The sequence below is a fragment of the Bos indicus x Bos taurus genome, chromosome 5 (assembly GCF_003369695.1).
Source record: "Bos indicus x Bos taurus breed Angus x Brahman F1 hybrid chromosome 5, Bos_hybrid_MaternalHap_v2.0, whole genome shotgun sequence".
NCBI lineage: Eukaryota > Metazoa > Chordata > Mammalia > Artiodactyla > Bovidae > Bos > Bos indicus x Bos taurus.
The window spans coordinates 87,321,621-87,330,767 of NC_040080.1; the positions used below are offsets into that span (position 1 = coordinate 87,321,621).

The window sequence follows — 9,147 nt, forward strand, 5'->3', positions numbered from 1 at the left end:
AGCTACAGAATAAGCAAGGTAGAGTAGCTGGGGACTGCAACAGATGTGACACCTGAGAAATTAACGGTAGTGGCAGCAGTTTCAACCCGGAGTAGAAGAGCCCAATATAATTTATCATTACTGCCATCTCCATAATGATGTGCCCAGAGATTAAAAGAGGTTTAAATGATGTTCAGTTTGCCCTGAAAGAAAACAAAGGAAGGAAGTAAACGATGTGATTATTGAAGAGCTAGAGACACGGCTATCATTTTATGCTGATCACTTATTTGCATATAGATAAAACCTCAGAAAATCAACTAAAAAACTATTAAAATAATACTTTAATTAATCTCAGTTTCCTCATGGAACATAATAGGTCATTGACAAGTGGTAGAGAGTAAATACAAGCTTCAGATACAAAAGTTCAGCACTTTCCAGTCCGACTTACCAAATAGAAATCGTAGTGAGGAAAAAAGGATACATTTTTAAAAGTCATAGCAAGTACCAAATCAAAATCCCAAGAAATATAAAGAAATGTGTAGCACCTATATGAGGAAAACTATACAACTGCAGAGAGAGAAAATGAATTTGGAAGATCAGATCAGATCAGTTGCTCAGTCGCATCTGACTCTTTGCGACCCCATGAATCCCAGCACGCCAGGCCTCCCTGTCCATCACCAACTCCCGGAGTTCACTCAAACTCACGTCCATTGAGTCGGTGATGCCATCCAGCCATCTCATCCTCTGTCGTCCCCTTCTCCCCCTGCCCCCAATGTCTCCCAGCATCAGAGTCTTTTCTAGTGAGTCAACTCTTCGCATGAGGTGGCCAAAGTATTGGAGTTTCAGCTTTAGCATCATTCCTTCCAAAGAAATCCCAGGGCTGATCTCCTTCAGAATGGACTGGTTGGATCTCCTTGCAGTCCAAGGGACTCTCGAGAGTCTTCTCCAACACCACAGTTCAAAAGCATCAATTCTTGGATGCTCAGCCTTCTTCACAGTCCAACTCTCACATCCATACATGACCACAGAAAAAACCATAGCCTTGACTAGACGAAACTTTGTTGGCAAAGTAATGTCTCTGCTTTTGAATACTGAACGGCAAAACAGGATATTGCAGAGATGTCACTTTTTCTAAACTAGAGCAATGCCAGGCAAAATCTCTTTTCATATTCTTCGTGGGGTTCTCAAGGCAAGAATACTAAAGTGGTTTGCCATTCCCTTCTCTGGTGAACCACATTTTGTCAGAACTCTCTACCAAGACAAAACTGACAAAACCAACTGAGTGACTGAACTGAACAGAGGCAAAATCTCTACAATTTTTGGAACTTGGAAAAACATCTTAAAATTTCATTTGGAATTATACAACAGGCAAGTATACTGAAGAATAGACTTTTGTGAAAAAGAAGGGGGGATAGAGACAGTCCTAACATACAGAGCACATTATAGAGCACAGGGGAGGAAGAACTTTCATCTACCCTTTCAGGATCTGTGCCTACACCTGAGGATTAAACTGGCACAGACAGGGAAAAAACATACAAATTGTATTCACTGTTTTTGCATGTACCTGGGAGTCTTATGAAGAAAAAGAGATAGAACTGAGGACTTGTACACTTATAAACAAAGAAACAAGAAATTTGTGGGGAAGTGACAAAACAGAGGTTTGGGCTAGGGGACAATAAGCTGTGAGAAAGTGACTAGGAAATATATGGGGGAAATTGGTGGAATATCAGGGTTATTTCAGTAGGTTTATACAGATCCATTTCGGTGTTGGCTTTGCAGTCTATGAATGATCTTCTCTTCTGGTACAGTGAGGGCACCTTTCTCTTGGGGAATTTTGTGACCTGCTTTTAGGTAGAAAATAGGAGAGCACGGAACCCCTTATGTCTCTGTGTTTCTCAAGTGCCTTCAACTCAAAATAATCAATACACCAAAGTGGCATATTTGAAGAGTCATATTCTGAATCCCTTCAACAGTTACAATAATTAAATCAATATGGGATGGGTATGAGCCTATTCAGATTGATGAAACAGACATCTCACAAACAAATCGCATTTATATTATGAAAAGCAGGGCATCACACATTAATGGGGACGAAACCTTACTCAATAAGTGGTGAGGAACAAATGGTCATTACTGAGGGGGAAAAATCTATTTAGATTCTTGCTTTGTATTCTATACCAAAATGACTTCAATACAAATTAACAGAACTCAATTTATGGACACTCTTGTTTCTTCATTCACTGGGAAAATGGAAGCTATTTCAGTTTCCCACCACCCCCTCCACTCACCAGCCAACAGTTTTCCCCCTATACTCTGCTTTCCCTCTTATTATTTGAGACAAATTGTCCTGCTTCTCTAGGGGGGCACTTCCTTCACTTGAGCCATAGGGTAGCTCATCCAATAGAAATGTAAGTGAGGGACTTTCCTGGCGGTCCAGTGGTTTAAGATTCCATGCTTCCAAAGCAGGGGGCACAGGTTTGATCCTTGGTCAGAGAACTAAGATCCTGCATGTACATAACACAGCCAAAAAATGAAAAAGAAAAAAATTTTTTTAAGAAATGTAATGTGAGTCACATGCAGAATTTAAAATTTTCTAGGACACGACTGAGCAACTTCACTTTCACTTTTCACTTTCATGCACTGGAGAAGGAAATGGCAACACACTGCAGTGTTCTTGCCTGCAGAATCCCAGGGATGGGGGAGCCTGGTGGGCTGCCGTCTATGGGGTCACACAGAGTCGGACACGACTGAAGTGACTTAGCAGCAGCAGCAGCAGTACCAATATAAAAAGGTAAAAAGATTATGTGAAAATAATTTTAATAGCACCTTTCATTTAACTCAGTATATCCCAAACAGCATTTGAATGTGTAATTAACATTAAAGTTTTTAACAAGATATTTTGCATTCATTTGCTTATACTAAGTCTGTGAAATCTGGTATGTATTTTGTGCTTTACAGCACATCTCAATTAGGACTTGCCACATTTCAAGTGCTCAGAAGCCAGCTGTGGTTCCTTGTTACCATTTTGGACCGTTCTGTCCCAGATCTCATCCCTTCTTCCCTATCCAAGGACGTCACTCATTCCCTGCATCTGTTAGATGGATGGGTTTTCATCTCTCTTCTGCATCACTCTCTTCTTCACATAAACATGCTGTTATTTTTCCAGTTTTAAAATAGCCCTGTCATGACCCCACTTATTGACATTTTCCCATAAACTCTATTTTGACTCTTTTTTGTTGTTTTCTTGTTTTGTTTGTTTGTTTTTGGCTGCACCGGGAGGCATGTCAGATCCTACTTCCCTGACCAGGATTCAAACCACACCCGCTGCAGTGGAAGGGCAGAGTCTTAACCCATTCCCTGACTGCTCTTTTTTAAAACAGAATTACTTTGTTTTGCTGCTTATCTTGTTTACAATCGTTGTTTACAGTTTTTTCCCCACATTCTCCCCTAAATCCATTCCAAATCAGGCTTTATCTGCCAGCACTACAACAAAACTCTCTTTATGAAATTTGCCAAATGATCACTGTATTAATAAATTCAATGCTAATTTCCAGTTTTTCATCTTGCTTGTTTTACCTGATGGTGCTCCATCTAAATAGACTCTTTTGTTTATTTGGCTGCACCTAGTCTTATTTGCAGCACATGGGGTCTTCGTTGCAGTGCACAGACTCTCCAGTGGGTCACAAGCCCAGTAGTTGTGGCATGCTGGCTTAGATGCCCCGAGGCATATGGGATCTTAGTTCCCCAACCAGGAATTGAACCCATGTCCTCTGCATTGCAACTCAGATTCTTAACCGAAGGACCACCAGGCAAGTCCCTAAATAGACTCTATTTAACTTGAGGATACCACACTCATGCTTTTCCTTCTCCTGAATTGGTCACTTTCTTTACCTGATTCCTCTTCATCGTCTCAAACTATGAATGTTGAGGGCCCCATGGCTCAGAATTTGGATCTCTTCCCCAGCCTAATTATATCATTTACTTGGAATTGAATTTCAAGGCTCTAAATGTTATCTATATGATTTCAATACACAAATTTATATCTCCAGTCCAGATCTTTTCCCTAAACTTTACTCATGTTTCCACTTGCTCACTTAGCATTGCGCTAACAAATTACTAGAAACTGGGTGGCATAAAACTCAAAGTTATCCTCTCACAGTTCAGAAGGCCGGGAACCTGAAACCAAGGCGTCAGCAGGCTGGCTGCTGGAGGCGCTGAGAGAGAGGCTGCTCGGTGTCTCTCTCAAAGCCTCTGGTACTTGCAGGCAATCTCAGGCATGTCTTATAATGTATAGATAGACACGTTGCTGCAGTCTCTGCCTCTGTCCTCACATCGTACTGTCCCTGGTGTGTCCCTGTGTTCACCTCGCTTTCATATAAGGACAGCTGTCACAGGATTAGAACTGATCTTAATCCAGTATGATTAATGGAATTAAATAATTACATTTGCAAAGATCCTATTTCCAAATAAGGCCATATTCTGAAGTTCTGAGTGGACATGATTTTGAGGGGATGCTATTCAGTCCAGTCCAGTACTCAACATTGTCATTTATAGCAAGTTCCCTACATACAAATGAGTTCAGTTCCTAGAGTGTGTTCGTGAGTCCAGTTTAATTGTAAGTCAAACAAAGGTAGCCGCCGCCACCACCGCCAAGTCGCTTCAGTCGTGTCCGACTCTGTGCGACCCCACGGACTGCAGCCTACCAGGCTTCTCTGTCCATGGGATTCTCCAGGCAAGAACACTGGAGTGGGTTGCCATTTCCTTCTCCAACAAAGGTAGCAGAGGTACCCAACTAACACATCGTACTGTACTTTAATAGACTTATTAATACTTTCACACAAATAATACATAAAAAAGCACAAAAAATAAAGAAAATGTTTTTAACCTTATAGTGCAGGACTTAACAGAGAAGGCAATGGCACCCCACTCCAGTACTTTTGCCTGGAAAATCCCTTGGACGGAGGAGCCTGGTGGGCTGTAGTCCATGGGGTCACTAGAGTCCGACACGATTGAGCGACTTCACTTTCATGCATTGGAGAAGGAAATGGCAACCCACTCCATTGTTCTTGCCTGGAGAATCCCAGGGATGGGGGAGCCTGGTGGGCTGCCGTCTATGGGGTCGCACAGAGTCGGACACGACTGAAGCAACTTAGCAGCAGCAGTGGCAGCAGGACTTTAAAAAGTACAGTAGTACAGTACAACAGCTGATCTATATGGGTTGGTGTCAAGTGAACAGGCAAGAAGAGTTACTGACTAGAGGAGGGAGAGGAGGTGGGAGATGGTAGAGCTGAAGGATCGTCAGCAGTAGGAGACAGAGTGAATGGTGAAAATCGCTGAGTCATATCTGACTCTCTGAGACCCCATGCTATACAGCCCAAGGAATTCTCCAGGCCAGAATACTAGAGTTGGTAGCCGTACCCTTCTCTAGAGGATCTTCCCAACCCAGGGGTTGAACCCAGGTCTCCCACATTGCAGGCAGATTCTTTACCAGCTGGCCACCAGGGAAGCTCACAGAGGGCAAGCTGCAATTTCATTCATGCCTGGCACTGATGGAATACATGTTCACATTTTTGAAGGTTCTCAACTTGAAGGTTTGTATGTACAAAAGTGACTTACTGTAATATCAAATGGGCATCTAATTTAAGATGTCAAAAACTGAACTAATCTTATCCATCTCTTTTCCATCCATAGTCTTCATCTCAGCTGATAAAAAATCCATTCTTCCAGTGGAATCCTACCTTCACCGTATATCCAAAATGTGACCACTTGTTACTACTTCCACTGTTACACTACGATCTGGGTCACCCTCACGTCTTGCCAGGATTATTGTAATAGTCTTTTAACAGGTCACTCTGCATCTATTCTTGTCTCCCTACAGTCATTTTCAGAAGAACAGCTAAAGTGACCCTGTCAAAACCCAAGTTAGATTATGAGCCTTTCAATGGCTCCCGTTTTATTCACAGTGAATGTCAGACTTCTTAGAGTCTCACAAGAGTCCCTTACCCCTCTTAATCTCCCAACTTGTCACTGCTCCAGCCACGGTGGACTCCATGCTGTTCCTTCAACAATCCAGGCAACCTCTGACCTCAGAAACTTTGTTCATGTTATTCCCTTCACCTAGAAAATTCTTCCCCGAAATATCTGCATGCCTTATTCACTCACTTCCTTTAAGTATCTTGTTCAAATATCCTTTTTAAATGAGTTCTACTCTGATCCTCCCTTGTTTATAATTACAATCCCCTACCTCCTTTCACTATTGATCTCCATATCTCTGCTTTACTTTTTTTTCCCCTCATGGCACTTACTACCTTCTAACACATCATATAATATACTTATTAATTATGTTTTTTTGTCTACTTCCACTACAAGTAAGGTCCAAGAGGGTAGGAAATGTTGTCTATTTTGTTTTCTGATGTATACCTAGAACATATTAAATGTTCAGTATTTATTAAATAAATGAAAGACATTAATTAAATGAATGAGAAATGAATGAGGAACTACTTTCTAGGCAAAGATTAAAAGGAATCATAGAGTAGGGAATTCTACATTTTACTACATACAAATTTAAAACTTTATCATGTATAATAAAACACAGATAGGCTACTATTTTATATATTTTAGAAAACCCCCATATCGCTCCCAAAGTAAGACCTTTAAAAGTTTTTAAATACATGAGCATTCATAATAAAAATTCAAGCTTTAAGTCATTTTTTCCAAATCTAGAAAAAAAGCGTTGAGGTTATTATCTGTACTTTTGCTAACGTCTGCTTGCATAACTTTATATTTTCTCCATAATACTGATACAAATTAGGATTTAGTTACAGGACTTTTACACATTCTTAATTTTCTATCCATGCTTGTTTTTCCAAATTCCTATTGGCTCTTTGGTTCAAATTTTTATTTTAAATACTATTTTAAGCAAGTGGAAACCTAAAAAAGTAGGACAGACATTTTGAGCCATCACTGGAATTTAAAATAAGTTTTTTTTTTTTACATGCACATGGAATTATCTTAATGATATTAAATGGCTTTACTATAAATAATCTGTTAAGGAACTTATATAAAAAGCTTTTAGGTAATTAAGGCCAATTTTTGACAGTTTTTCAATCAGAAAGGGTTGGATTGAAGCTTAAAACACACTAAGAAGCTTGCTAGTTGATCCCCTGTGTTCCTTCTGCGCTGGGGCCCCACCCACAACCAGAAGAAACTTTCTAGCCCACTCCTCACTGTATTGGTGAGAAAACCAAACCTCAGGAGTTAAGCAAGTTCCATGCTGAGTAGTTAAAACTATGACTTTGGTTTGAATACAATAAAATCTCCAGAGATTTTTTACTTCAAGTATTTATAAATTGTTAGCGTTAATATTGGAGAAGGCAATGGCACCCCACTCCAGTACTCTTGCCTGGAAAATCCCATGGATGGAGGAGCCTGGTAGGCTGCAGTCCATGGGGTCGCTAAGAGTCAGACATGACTGAGCGACTTCACTTTCACTTTTCACTTTCATGCATTGGAGAAGGAAATGGCAACCCACTCCAGCGTTCTTGCCTGGAGAATCCCAGGGACGGGGGAGTTTGGTGGGCTGCCGTCTATGGGGTCGCACAGAGTCAGACATGACTGAAGAGACTTAGCAGCAGCAGCATTAATATTAAAAATATAGAAAGTTGGGCAGGGCAAGATGACAAAGGGAACCTCATCATTTGGAAAGCATCAGAATAAGACACACACGCTGTGCTGCTGCTGTGGCTCTAAAGCCTACCACCTTCAGAAGTCAACCTACGGCAAATGTGGCTATCCTGCCAAACAAAAGAGAAAGTATAACTGGAGTGGCAAAGCTAAAAGACGAAATACCACAGGGACTGGTCGAATGCAGCACCTAAAATCTGTATACGGCAGGCAGATTCAGGCATGGATTCCATGAAAGAACAGCACTTAAACCCCAAAGGGCAGCTGTCGCGGTATCTGGTTCATCTTAAGGATTTCAATGATTAGTCAAGCAATAAATGTTCTGGCTTTAAAAAGCAAAGTAAAATAAAAATATAAAGTTACGAGGAGTATCGTACTAAATTATTCTTTCTAAAGAAAAAATTCCCTCTAAAGAAAGTAACATTAAAAATTTTTTTAAATATTAATTTTTTTCTATAACACTGCATTGAAAAATATAATGGAAATACAGGAAAGTGTCAAAGATAAATACACAACAAATTGTGATGTAAACACTGATGAGAATACCATTAGGTCAAAAAATAGACAACAGTATTGCCAACATTTGGAAGACCCTTCTGTGCCCCTTCGAATTGCAACCACTTCTCTACCTCCTTTCCCAGAGGTAACCATTATCCTGGCTTGAATAATAGACTCCTTGCTTTGCTTTAGAGTTTCAGCCATCTAATATGCATGCCTAAAATTATGCTTGTCTTATTACTGATCTTAGAAAAACATTCAGCATTTCCCTGTTAGGTAAGATGTTAGTTGTGTTTTTACAGATGACCTTTATCACACTGAGGAAGTTTCCTTAATGTTGAACTTCCTAAAATGATTTCTGTATGTCAATTGATATGACCATAAGAGTTTTCATCTTTAGACTGTTAATATGGTGAATTATGTTGATAGATTTTGAACATTGAACCAGCTTTGCATTCCTGAGACAAAGCTGACTTGGTCATGGTGTATTATTCTTTTCATATTTTGCTAGATTTAATTTGTTAATATTTTTGAGGATTTGTTTATAAGTGATACTGGTATGTAGGCATTTAGTTGTTGCATTCAGAAAACTAAGATCATGGCATCTGGTCCCATCACTTCATGGCAAATAGATGGGGAAACAGTGGAAACAGTGTCAGACTTTATTTTTGGGGGCTCCAAAATCACTGCAGATGGTGATTGCAGCCATGAAATTAAAAGACGCTTACTCCTTGGAAGAAAAGTTATGACCAATCTAGATAGGATATTCAAAAGCAGAGACATTACTTTGCCAACAAAGGTCCGTCTAGTCAAGGCTATGGTTTTTCCAGTAGTCACGTATGGATGTGAGAGTTGGACTGTGAAGAAAGCTGAGCACCCAAGAATTGATGCTTTTGAACTGTGGTGTTGGAGAAGGCTCTTGAGAGTCCCTTGGACTGCAAGGAGATCCAACCAGTCCATTCTGAAGGAGATCAGTCCTGGGTATTC

General features: G+C 40.2%; 1 pseudogene; it reads left to right on the forward strand.

The window, feature by feature from the left end:
• The first annotated feature begins 7,570 nt into the window (after nucleotides 1-7,570).
• On the forward strand, nucleotides 7,571-8,797 carry LOC113893755 (annotated as a pseudogene).
• The last annotated feature ends 350 nt before the right edge of the window (nucleotides 8,798-9,147 follow it).